The following is a 13349-nucleotide window of genomic DNA, read 5'->3' as shown; positions in this document are numbered from 1 at the left end:
GTTTTCACCTTTTTTATAATTTTCTTCATTTCTTGGCTTTTGCTCCTGCTCGGGCGGATTTCTCATTTTAATCGGATTGCTTTACCCATCCCAATTATGTTTTGTGCTTCGCATTGTGTCTCTTAGCAGCACCTCATTCCAGGAGGGGATAACTGGGAACCAGATTTCTGAAAATGGAAAAGCTGAACAATAAGCAGCTAATGTATTGGGTCTTGATGCTTCCTAGGAGCCCCAGGGAAACTGGGCACAGCACAGGTCCAACAGAAGTTGAATGCATCATTTTACGTCCCAGGGTAAGGTCCCCAGGAAGCTTAAGTCATTCTTAGACTATGTATAGGTTTTATCCTATGACAGAGGGTATTATTTTTGCACAGACCTCTTTTGCCTTGCATGGAAGGAGGGAAAACTACTCACTGTGGTCAGAACACTATTCTGCTTTCACATGGAAAGCAAGCTATTTACTTTTTCTGGCATTATTTCCTTTTTCTGTGAGGAACTTGCATTTTACAGAGACAGCAGTCAACAGGGAGGCTATGCTGCTCCCCAGTTTGCTGCCATTGACAAAATCAAAGGCAGCAGTGGTGCAGAGCCTCTGGACAGGCAGCTTTTCACTCTTGCAGTCCAAATGAATTGTAAAAGCAGGGTCTAGCTTAGTCTCCATGGAGAAGGATGGCAAATTGTGTATTCCTGCACAACATGTTTAGGGATTCTTTTTTCCTTTGTCTATTAGGCGTTTTCCTTCCATCCGTGACCTCAAGCGGGCTGCTCCTTTGTCTCAAACCACCATTTGGCTATATCCTCCCTCTCTTTCCGTCAAAGCTCCTGCTTTGATCTCCCTCACCGGAGTGCCAGCAAAGCTAACAAAGGCAGAGGTTTGCCTTTTCATCTGCTTGCTCAATTGTTAGTAAGGAGCAGCAGAGAAACTCTGTGTGACCGGTCAATGCAATTCAAAAACCTGTATTATTCTAAGCTGCCACAGAGGGCTTGTTCAGTGGAGCAGGAGTCCTCCAAGAACCAGTTCTCTGAGGCTCTGCCCCTCTTGTGTCAGAGGAAGATTCTAATGCTTCCCCCACAAATGGTGCGGAGTATAATATTAATCTGCTGATCTTGGGAAAACTGCTCAAAATAAAGCAGTTGTTGCCAGTTTGATGAAGTTCCACTCCATTTAACTTATCACAAAAATACCAGGTTTTGTATTTGACCATTTCTGTAAGGAGAAATTAATTACTGAGGGTCACCTCATGCTCTTGCTCACGGAACACCCCTCTCAGCGTCTTCTGCCAGACTGAAGAAGGTGAGGAGTCAGCCACCTCTTTATATTAATATTTTTTAGTATAACTTCTGCCCCTCTTGGTTTTCACTCTGTGATCAAAATTCCTTCAATTCTGAGTAAAAGCTGAGTAAGGACCTCGGGGTATTGCCTGTGAGTGCTTGGAGACTCTGCTGGCATCAGGCTTGGAATGAGTTGCTCTGAGATGAGCTCGTTCCCTGGTATTTCCTCCTGTCAGAGCCACAGATGTGTTTCATTTCATTAGGTGTAGCTGTGGGCATGCTGCCATCCAGCTCTACTGCTGACTTATCCCACTCCTGCTGAAGGCCAAATAATCATAATCATTTCAAGCTGATAGCACAGGGTATTTCCCCAGGGAATGCTATTCAAATTAAATCAGTCATACCAACAATAATTTTATAATTATATAAAGGGAGCCCTCTACTTCAGTAATTTTTCTGAAAAAATTGTGCATTCCATCAAATGGTTATTGCTTCTTCCAGAGTTTTTTCTCCCCACAAATCTTGATACTCTCTGCCTTCTTTTCTGTAAAAAAAACACCACATTATTCTGATAATTAGCATGCTTAAGTGCAACCAGTGTCAAAATAAAAACAAATGTAAATTTCAGAATTTTTCTCTGATGTAGGCACTGGCTGTCACGAGATAATTTTCTGTTGTTGATGGCAACAAGTCATTGATTAGGCTCAGTTTGAAAGCTCTGAAGACCAGATTAATTATTCCAGTCACACTCAATGGAGAATGAAATTTTCTCATCAAACTATCATGACTGATATTTATTGGTGAGTCTCAGGCTCTGCAGCTCCAAGTTCAGCAAGGAGCTCTCTTTTGAATGTCCAGAGTAATTTCCTGGAGTCACTTAAATGCTTGTAGGAGCAGATGGGCATAAGGCCTGGAGAAAAACTGAGCCTGGGGAATGTGTTGTAGTAAGCTGGGTCACAGACCCAGAGAATCCTGGAATTGTTTGGGTAGGAAGGGACCCTGAGGCCCATCAGTTCCAGGGATTGGGACTGAGGAGTGACAGCTGATCTCTTTGCTAGTGGGTTGTTCACATATAATACCGCTCCTGCCTTTTTGTATTAATTCTCCCATTTTCTACAGCAGAGCAATAGTTAGAGTAGAAAAATAACCTCAATTCTTCTCCTGCAAGCAGACTGCTGAACGTTTATGATGCTCTGAGTTAGATAAGGAAAGCCAGTTTAGGAGCAGGATGAGGCCACTTTTTTAGGCTACATCAAACTGATTGCGAAAGAACTAGAGCTAAAAGTGCTTCACCTTTTTAGAACGGGATGATTTATATCTCCTTTATGGACAGGAGATAAAATGTTCTGCTTCTTATACTTTCCACAGAAATAAAACAGAACTAAAAATAAGTCCTAATGTGGACAAGTTTAAAATAGAGCTCACAGCAGAGAAGTATTCATGAGCAAAGAGTTAACGATTTCTGACTGGTTGGGGCATATACCAAAATATTAAACATAACCTTTCCTAAGTGTGTGGGGATTTATTCCATTACTAGCAATGAATAGCATCAAATGGCAGGAATTGTGAAATCCTTCCCTGGATGAGGCTGAATCAGGGTTTGAGACATAACTTCGGTAGCGTGAAGGCGAACTTTGTATGTCCCTTCATCACTCATTTTCCTGTACTGTAGACTACTTAAATATGTATCTAAGCAATGGCTGGTTGCTGCCCTCCGCGGGGCCCTGCCCTCAGCGCGCACCTGCCCTCAGCGCGCACCTGCCCTCAGCGCGCACCTGCCCTCAGCACAGACCTGCCCTCAGCGCGCACCTGCCCTCAGCACAGACCTGCCCTCAGCGCGGACCTGCCCTCAGCGCGCACCTGCCCTCAGCACAGACCTGCCCTCAGCGCGCACCTGCCCTCAGCACAGACCTGCCCTCAGCGCGGACCTGCCCTCAGCGCGCACCTGCCCTCAGCACAGACCTGCCCTCAGCGCGGACGTGCCCTCAGCACAGACCTGCCCTCAGCGCGCACCTGCCCTCAGCGCGCACCTGCCCTCAGCACAGACCTGCCCTCAGCGCGCACCTGCCCTCAGCACAGACCTGCCCTCAGCACAGACCTGCCCTCAGCGCGCACCTGCCCTCAGCACAGATCTGCACTCAGCGCGCACCTGCCCTCAGCACAGACCTGCACTCAGCGCGCACCTGCCCTCCGCGGGGCCCTGCCCTCAGCGCGCACCTGCCCTCAGCACAGACCTGCCCTCAGCACAGACCTGCCCTCAGCGCGGACCTGCCCTCAGCGCGCACCTGCCCTCAGCACAGACCTGCCCTCAGCGCGCACCTGCCCTCAGCACAGACCTGCCCTCAGCACGCACCTGCCCTCAGCACAGACCTGCCCTCAGCACAGACCTGCCCTCAGCGCGCACCTGCCCTCAGCACAGACCTGCCCTCAGCACGCACCTGCCCTCAGCACAGACCTGCCCTCAGCACAGACCTGCCCTCAGCGCGCACCTGCCCTCAGCACAGATCTGCACTCAGCGCGCACCTGCCCTCAGCACAGACCTGCACTCAGCGCGCACCTGCCCTCAGCACAGACCTGCCCTCAGCGCGCACCTGCCCTCCGCGGGGCCCTGCCCTCAGCGCGCACCTGCCCTCAGCACAGACCTGCCCTCAGCACAGACCTGCCCTCAGCACAGACCTGCCCTCAGCGCGGACGTGCCCTCAGCACAGACCTGCCCTCAGCGCGCACCTGCCCTCAGCGCGCACCTGCCCTCAGCGGGGCCCTGCCCTCAGCACAGACCTGCCCTCAGCGCGCACCTGCCCTCAGCACAGACCTGCCCTCAGCACAGATCTGCCCTCAGCGCGCACCTGCCCTCAGCACAGACCTGCCCTCAGTGCGCACCTGCCCTCAGCGCGCACCTGCCCTCAGCACAGACCTGCCCTCAGCACGCACCTGCCCTCAGCACAGACCTGCCCTCAGCACGCACCTGCCCTCAGCACAGACCTGCCCTCAGCACAGACCTGCCCTCAGCGCGCACCTGCCCTCAGCACAGATCTGCACTCAGCGCGCACCTGCCCTCAGCACAGACCTGCACTCAGCGCGCACCTGCCCTCCGCGGGGCCCTGCCCTCAGCGCGCACCTGCCCTCAGCACAGACCTGCCCTCAGCACAGACCTGCCCTCAGCGCGGACCTGCCCTCAGCGCGCACCTGCCCTCAGCACAGACCTGCCCTCAGCGCGCACCTGCCCTCAGCACAGACCTGCCCTCAGCACGCACCTGCCCTCAGCACAGACCTGCCCTCAGCACAGACCTGCCCTCAGCGCGCACCTGCCCTCAGCACAGACCTGCCCTCAGCGCGCACCTGCCCTCCGCGGGTCCCTGCCCTCCGCGGGGCCCTGCCCTCAGCACAGACCTGCCCTCAGCACAGACCTGCCCTCAGCGGGACCCTGCCCTGCCGAGCGGAGGTCAAAGCACAGGCCTGAGAGTCCGGGCACAGCTTCTGCCCAAAGATCCGCTCTGTTTCCCTGGTCCTTTGAAAACGTGAGGGTGAGAAAAGCTGCTCGTTTGAGCTCCGTGGGCACCACCCAAGGAGCGCGGGAAAGGAAGCTTTAGTTAGGGACTTTTAAAATCAAAGCCATGCGAATTTCAAAGCAGAAAGGTGAGGTAAGGCAAGGGGTGGTGTGTGCGTGATCATTTGTGCTGATTGTAGAAGCAGCGACCAAATTAATCAGGCCCAGACGGCAACATTGCTGCAGTTTTATTTCAAACTATAGCTCTGATTTGCAAGATAATTGCTTTTTTGGTCATTTCTTTAATTCTCCAGTTTTAATTTTGTTCAGATCAAATGCAGTGGATATATTTAGCAGGAATGTTCTTACAGAAATTTAAAAATATGAGGGTTCTTCAAACAAACTTTATGCAAAGTTGTCAGAAACCCACGCTTCTGGCTAAATTGTCAGGTAACTTTATTTCCTGTGAGGAGGAAGTTGGATATAGATTGTAGTCGTAAGATGATTCATATATTTCTTGCTCATCTCCCAACTGCTTCCCACCTACATAAAATACAAGATGCAGTTTCTCCTACAGCTATGTGTGCAAGTCAGTTTCACACACATTTTATTTCTGTACACAGACAGGTGAACAATCCAGATATAAACAGATTGAAATTGTTTGACAAGGAATACAGTTCATAAAATTTTAATTGATCCAGTAAATCTTCTGCAATTCTGCTCACTTAAACCAAAGAACTCAAACAAGATCTTTGAGATTATTTTATTCTAGAGTTTAAAAATGTACAGTTCTGGGCCAAATTCTGAGGATTAATATATGCCAGTCTCTTAAACATAAGCAGAATGTCTTTCTCTTTCAAAGGAGCATAAGCATTTAAAAAACACAAAGTAGTCCTGGATTGATTTACAGTGATTAGAAATGCTGTTGATATAACCGGCTTTTTGGCAATGTGCAAGTGTAGCATCTGATGTGTAAATACTGTATTCTGAGCACAGGGGTCCAGGTCTGCCAGCTCTTCCGTTCAAACATTTCCATTAAGATAAATAAAAATTCTCAGGCAGGATTAAACTTTGCTACACTATACGTAAATATTTTCTCATATTAAGAAGATGATGAGTAGACCTTTTTTTTAAACATATGAAAAAGGAGGGAGATCTCTGTTCTTTTTCCTGTAAAAACACAGGTTTTCAATGCGTATGTCAGTTAGCAACATGTCTGTAAGGATAAGAAGAATAGCAATTTTGTAAAAACAAGCCCCCAAATAATATTTTAGTACTCAAGAATGAAATGCGTGACACTGAGGTACATTTATCCTATAAATTGGCTTGCACTGAAATTGGGAATCATCTAATATAATGACAAAAAGCTCCTCCAAAGGATAAAGTGATTCAGCTGACAAACTGGCAATTACTCACACAGACCTTTCAAGTGTGTCTTTAAATAAAACATTAGTTAAAACATTGCACTCGTGTCATCCACAGCAAGATGAATGCTGCATTACCTTTTATCAGTTACTTTCAATTAAAAATATTTTAAAGCATGTTGATGTAGCTGGAAATGCACAGACTTTAGATCTTTGGAACAGTGAGGTTTACTTTTTGGTGATGACTAGCTAAGACTAATGAAATGAGTATGTTACTGAATTTGAAGGCTACAGGGTTTTATTCATTCATAGGAAATCTACATGAAATTTACACTTCATAACCACCATTGATCACAACTGCTGTAATTGCAGACCCCAATAAAGCCAGGTTGGATTGCCTTCACTTGCCCCATTGTTTTCTGCCCCATGCACTGGTCAGATATTTACAGCAGTTGTTCAATTATTTGGTTGCTCTTTTCAGCATATAGGCATTAGGATAACAAAGCACCCCAGCAAGAAATTCTTTCTGGACTCTTCTGGAAATATTTTTGGGCATAAAACCATGTACTAGTACTCAGCAAAGATAAAATTGTGACTTTATAAACTTTGTCTGTTCTCCCTGTGTTTTATAGAAGTTTTCAAACATTTAAATTACGTGTTCAGAGCTTCAGAATTTCAACTTCCTTCATGGTTATTAATTTATAATAGCTGTAGTTCACCTGCATGGGGTAATTTAGTATTCTTTTAATTTTTAATATCTTTTCAAGATTGATATTTATTATGTGTTCATAACATTCTGTTTGAATGCCACTAAGCAGTTTGGTAACAAAATAATGTAGTGTATCTCCTACAGCATGTTCAATAATGTATATGATTGTTTCTCTGAGAAAGAAAAAAGCTTTGGGTGTTGAGACACTCTAATCAGGAGGCTGTGCTGACAGAAGGGAATTTGGGATAGCAGAGTTCCTTGAAGGTCCTCAAGAACAAGACCAGAATTTATTTGTAACAAGATTATTATAATTGAAGTCAGTAGCTGCCTCAACATAGCATTACTCCCATTAAAAAAAATTCTCAAGAACAGTTCATAGACACTCATGAGCAAAATTAAATTGTGCACTGAGATGGTGAAGTAAACCACCAGAGGTGATATGTATCCAGATTAACTCTTCAGAAAACATCAGAGGCTCTTATTTTTATATATATATAAAATCTGCTCTCCCTCCCGTCCTATTACCATTCTTTCTGTCTCTTTTTGGCTGCTGACTGTAATGTCTGCACATACATCCTAATGTCTATGGGGCTCTGTATGGGTAGTAATAAATAATTGTATCTCCAACTGATGTTCCTAGAAATGACAGCTTCTGAAATATAGTCAGTAATCTGACATATAAATCTTCCTTTGGAAGCTTCGCAAATTCTACCTCTCTTCTAGATTTGTCAGCTGCCTTTCAGATTCATGGTCTCTGTGGTTTGGTTGACGTATCTGTCAAACCACATGGGATAATCAAAGTTGCCCTTGTTGGATCCCATTAGAATCTTTTAAAGAGACCCCAGGGGCCATAGGCGATAGATTGTACATCCCCAGAGCCTGGTGGTCTTGAGTTGCTCATTATTCCTGCATGGGTTTCAATAAAGTGACTATGCAACTCTCTCATCTAGGAACCAGTGCTAATCCAGATGAAAATTAGAGGATTCTTTCTTACAAGCTGGCTAAAGCTTAAAAAAAATTATGCAAACAATACTGAGCCTTCCAACAATTTTTTGTTCTTTTTTTAAGGGGTGGGGTGGTGGTATGTATTTGGGGTTTTTCCTTTGTTTCATTTTATTAAGCCATTGTGGCAGATCTGAGTGGTTGTTCATTTTACACATCTGGTTCTTAACTAAGCACGTTGTTCTAATGGCCCAGCTAGCACCCTATCTTTTCTAGAATGCTAAGGAGGCTGCTACAGCATGTAAAACCAGAGCTGAAGTAGGCAAATCCAATACATGAATATTTTGTCCATTTTTCCTTGTACAGGAGTTCAAAATTGTGCAGTGGTGCTGATGTGGATTCCTGAGGCTCTGGAACAGGACAAACAATCACACAGGAGTCTGGCATACACGTGAGTTTGCTGCTCTCTTGATCCCACAAAAAAATATCCTCCAGGGTTTCCAGACAATTTTTAAGATTAAATAGAACAATCAAACTTAATTAGAATGTTTTATCAGTCAGATGACTCCAACTATTTTTGTAAGAGTTAGAGAGTATATTTGAATGATTTAGATGGTTTTGCTTTTTTAGCAGGAGCTGGACCCTTGTTTATGGTAAGCCAACATACCTTGTTCTATGTCTCAAATGAATTCAGCACTTTGTAATTTGCTGGATAGAGAGAGGTGCACAGAAAAAAAAAATGTCTGGGCTTCTGTGTTCATTTGCAACACGGCAGATGTGCTCCGATGCAAAGCAACCACTGGAAATGCTTCCATTTGATGTTTTTGTTTCATTGAGGGTAAGGATTTGGGAAAAGGGGCTCCTTTGGCACTGTAACAAATGGTTTACCAGATCATGCTGTAAGTTCAAGGATAGGTAACGTAAAGATTATTTTACCTGACTGATCTTATTCAGATACCCTCTTCAATTTTATAAAATATGTCTATGCCAGAGTGATACAAAGAGTGTTGTTCTCCTGTGGTTCCTTACCTTTGCTTCCTTATCTTCGCTTCCTTATCTTCAGTCTGTTATCTGAACACGCATTTGATTTTTCCCCTCTGAAATGCCCAGTAATTTTAGACCTGAAAGCAAATCCTTCCAAATAAAAGGGTTTGGCCCCAGTAAATCCAGAACTGAATAATAAAATACTAAGGAGTGAGAGCAAATAATGCGTGAAGCTTTGGAATATTTGGCCTAGAGCCAAATTGTGTCAAAGCACAAGGTGGAAGAACAGGAAAGCCTTTGTCATCTGCTGCAGCACTTGGGGAAATTTGGAATCATTTTGTGTACTTTTATCGGCCAAGGGGCAAGGGATCCCTGTCTTATTGCAGTACCCTGCATGTACGGTTTCAATTCAGAATTCTACTGATGTGATCTTGAATAATCTGGAAGGAAGAAAAAGGGCAGCCTCTTTACAGGGAAAGGGCTCATGTGCTGATGTTCATAAGGTGGCACCAGCACCAAAGGTGGACAGTGTGGGGACATGTATAACCTGGATATTTTAAGGAAAATATCAGGCCAAGAATAAAATGTGAAGGCAAAAAGAACTCCAAGCAAATAGCGTACTCAAACAATACAGGAGATAGATTAGTAAGTCTTTTTTAGGAAAATCTGCTTCTGATAGAATGGAATAAGGGAAGAAAAGCCAGGATTTAGGCTCCTGAGAGTGAGCTATAAATGTGCTATATAAAATGAGATAGCTGTATGTGATTCTCTACTGTTCTTACTGGGCTCACCATAGATTAAATTAAGAATTCTGTGGATTTCTAATACATCAAGCTGAAAGCTTCTGTATACTGCAATAACCAGGTAAGAATGAAGCACATATAAATACATGCTAATTGCTATCAGCAGTCGTGTTTTGAAGATCATGCATTTTTTATGCATAGCAAGCTGCTAAAATATCCTTGCTAGTTATTTCTGAATCATAGCATCCTTATTGGAAAAGCACTAGCAAACAGATATTCCATTCTAGGATTTCCACCAAGACTTTGAAAGCTCCTGGTAAAGGTGCAAGAGGGATGTGACAGACATTGCATTAGCATAAAGCTCAGAATACTTATTGCCTTCTGCTTCCCAGGGAAGCAGTCACTCAGGTTCCCGTAAAGGCAGAAAGCATGAAGAGACTGGGATCTGTTATCAGCCCTCTCGGGCAGAGCTGCGATAGAGTGCTCTGCTTAATATTGCTTATCACTAATTTTGTGTGATAACTGATGCATGAACAATATCCAAGTGGGAAGCAAACTAGATCTATAGCTGCATAGTCAAGCCTATCAAAATATATTGCTGAACTCCTACAGCCAAACAGTTTTGCAGAATATCAGCTGAAACAGGATGTTCCAGCTCACTGGGCCTCCACTCACTGTATGCTTGTGCAGCCTTACCTGCAGTAGCAAATAGCTGTGCTCAAGGGCAGAATGCATTAAAAATTAGGAAGGGATGTTGGAGCGAACCTGCATGACATTGAAAACTGATGGGCTTTGTTACCTGTATGTCCTACCGAGTTGTGAGGCGATGATGATGAAGTCAGAGTCTCACTGAAATCACTCACACGAGTGAGGGGTGTACATTACTCTCAGAAATCTGTATTTGCAAAGCCAGGCTGTGGAGATTACCCTGGAGAAAATCCACTCTTGTCTGTGTCTTCACTCTATGAGAGAAGAGAGAAAATGAATGGTGTTGCTCTGTGGCTTGTCTGTTTAAACAAGAAATATTCTATCTTCTAAGCTTATCCTACACAGAAGGAATCATCTGTGTATTTTGACTCATTCACGGGCAAACATTTTCTCTGAGAATATGGGATATGGGGTGGGATTTCCTGACAGTCCCTGCATCCTTCATGCACCTGGGTTAGCTGTGGGTTACAAACCTTATTCTGGGGAAGAGCATGAAGATGCTGTATGGTTTCAAAGCAGATCATAAGGATCATTGTCATTTTTTTTTTCTGTTTCTAGTGTGAGGAAACACTAAGCAAAATGCCAAAAGGAAAATAGTATTGTCTTGGTTTATAATAATGTGTCCAATGTGTAATTTTTTTTTTTTTTTAAACGTGGTCACACGTAACTACAAACTATTTTTCTGGGAATTATTGCACAAATGCTACCATTTGACTATTGTGAAGAAACACATGCAGTTTCTATCTCCCTGTTCTTTTAGCAAGAAGTCTATGATTACTCTCAGAAGAAGTAATTAAAAAGTTTAACTAGATGGAGTGTCTATTAATGTAACATTTTTCCTGTACATAATGCTAAGAAATGTTCAAAAAGTTTCAAGGTTTGAGGACTGAGGTACAAACAGGCCCAGCAACACCCAGCAGTTTTAAAATGTCAAGTTAGCTTTTTTTCTTAGGAGCGGGAGGATGTTTAGTTTTAATTCCAGCAAAAAAGTTTATAAGCAAAGAGATATCTCTGTGTGCTTACCTCCCTTTGCTTTTTATCTGGTCCTGCAATTACAATTTTATCTGAGTGGATGGGTCCCAGCACCTTCTGAAAACCTGGGTGAGTGACTGGTGCTGCTTCCAGTAAGGATCTGGGGAGCTGAGCTACCACTGAAGGGTCAGAAATTGAAAGAACAAAATCCCAAAGGACAAAGGGAACAAGGGTGTTGCCTTCCTTTGGTGTTTGCTCCAGCCGGTGCACTGCAACACCCGTATGTGTGTCTGGCTGTGAGTTAAACACCCTTCTGGCAGCGGCAGAAAATCTCCACCAAGATTCCTCCCTGCTGCCCGGGGACTCCAGCGGGGACAGTCTGGGCAGGATTGTCAGGAGCTCCCTCTGAAATCTGTTCAGTGCCGATCTGCTTAAACAAGATCTCAGGCTGTACACATGTAGTGTTAGACAGCACATTTTCCCAAAAAATATTTTTCTCTTTTTTATTCTAAAAATCAGTGTTCTGGTGATTAATCTTGATGCTAATGACATTTTTTTTCCTCTTCGAATGTGCCCTTCTTGAAATACTGAGGGCAATAACAAGCTGGTGCCAAGTGCAAGTCAAATAAATGGGCACTTCCTAAGGGAAAATACTAGCAACTGCTATCAAATAATATGGCATTGACAGCATTTTATTTTGACCATAATTGGCAATAATTATTCTTTTTTTAATATTCCAGATGACCGGGACCGGTTATTGGGACAGGACGAGATAGGAAATTGTTCAATTTAACTCAACTTTCTTCTCATTAGAAACTCTGGCAATGCTATTTTCCTTTGTAAAGCACAATTTGTCATTTCTGTCCAAATAATTAGTTGCAGCAGTATGTAAATACTCTTGTGATACCGCTTGCAACTTCATCATTCTAATAAGTGTATGTATAAACCAGCACACATGCATGGAAATAAACATGTAGAGTAACTGGAAGAGCAAAAAAGCATCCAACGTAAGTTGCTAACAGAGCTCTGTAGGCCATGGCATGTATTTCATGCTTGGTGAAAATCCCGTGTTACTTAAACCATCTTGGTAACCAGAATAAAATTATGAATTAGTAGATATTAATTAAACATATTACCTAAATGTTGTGTTGGATTGTGAATACTCTTATATCTTCACTGTTTTTCATTTTTGTGCTGTGAAAAGGCTCACAGAGCAAGAGATGTGTTGTGACAGGGAAAGAATTAGAAAATACTTTGAAAATTTTAAAGAAAACATTCCATATAGCTCCTTTTTCCCAAGAGCAAAATTACAATGCATTAAGAGAAAGAGAAATGAAATGTCAGTCAAAATAACAAAAACAATGTTAATAATGACCCCTACAAGATTTGCAAGCAGGAAGGTTAAACTTTTTTTTTTAATACACCTATCTGAACTCCAGCACAAAGTAATTAACTGCAAGTTCTGGTACAGAAATGCCTCACATATCATCTTTGGATGTCTGCCTTTTCATAACATACTAATTAGTCCTTTTTACTGTGACTTTGTTCAAACGTGGCGAGTGGTAGAACAACGTTGACATTTGAAAGGGCTGGACTTACATTTCCTGATAATCCACGGGAGTCACACAAACTGCTTTTCTTAATTACCAGACAAAAGCAACACATTTTCCAAGCTGCCTTGCTCTGTAGCTGTATGAATAAGCCTTAGCTTATTTAACTGGTGTGGATTTCATCTCTGAGCAGTTTGGGGTGTTTATTTACCGGGAAAAGCTGTCACATCCCGCTGCTGCTGCTGGCAGGCTGTGCTGACCCTGCCCGCCACAGAGGGTCTGCACAGCTCCTCCCTGACCTCACCCTTCCTTCTCAGGTCCTACTCTCCCAGGGTGGGTAACCGAGTTTCTGTCCAGATCCTCAAGGAACAGAATACTCCAGAATTAACACACTTAGGAGACTTGGCCAGCTTGTCCCCCTCCCTTCTCTGACTCCACCTGCGCATGTGAACTTTTCCACTGACATTTTCACTGTAATAAATAAATTAAAAAAAAAAAAAAAAAAAAAAAAAAAAAAAAAAAAAAGATCAATTTAACATTCGAAGTAGAGATGTTTCTATGAAAAGGGAGGAAAGAGAAAGTGTCATTTCCAACTTTTGAGAGCATCCATTCCTTAAT

The 13349-nt window shown here is 43.5% G+C and overlaps 1 long non-coding RNA gene across 1 annotated transcript in view; it reads left to right on the top strand.

The window, feature by feature from the left end:
- LOC120762090 (uncharacterized) overlaps positions 1–12290 on the top strand; it is a 154726-nt gene extending 142436 nt beyond the window's left edge. The window contains exons 3-4 of the long non-coding RNA XR_005703816.2: positions 8141–8225; positions 11922–12290. This is a non-coding gene — a long non-coding RNA (uncharacterized LOC120762090). The remainder of the gene's footprint in view (positions 1–8140; positions 8226–11921) is intronic.
- Positions 12291–13349: the final 1059 nt, after the last annotated feature.

The sequence above is a fragment of the Hirundo rustica genome, chromosome 21, assembly GCF_015227805.2.
Source record: "Hirundo rustica isolate bHirRus1 chromosome 21, bHirRus1.pri.v3, whole genome shotgun sequence".
Taxonomy (NCBI): domain Eukaryota; kingdom Metazoa; phylum Chordata; class Aves; order Passeriformes; family Hirundinidae; genus Hirundo; species Hirundo rustica.
Note: the sequence above shows the minus strand (reverse complement) of the source record. Positions and strands in the feature narration are given on the sequence as shown.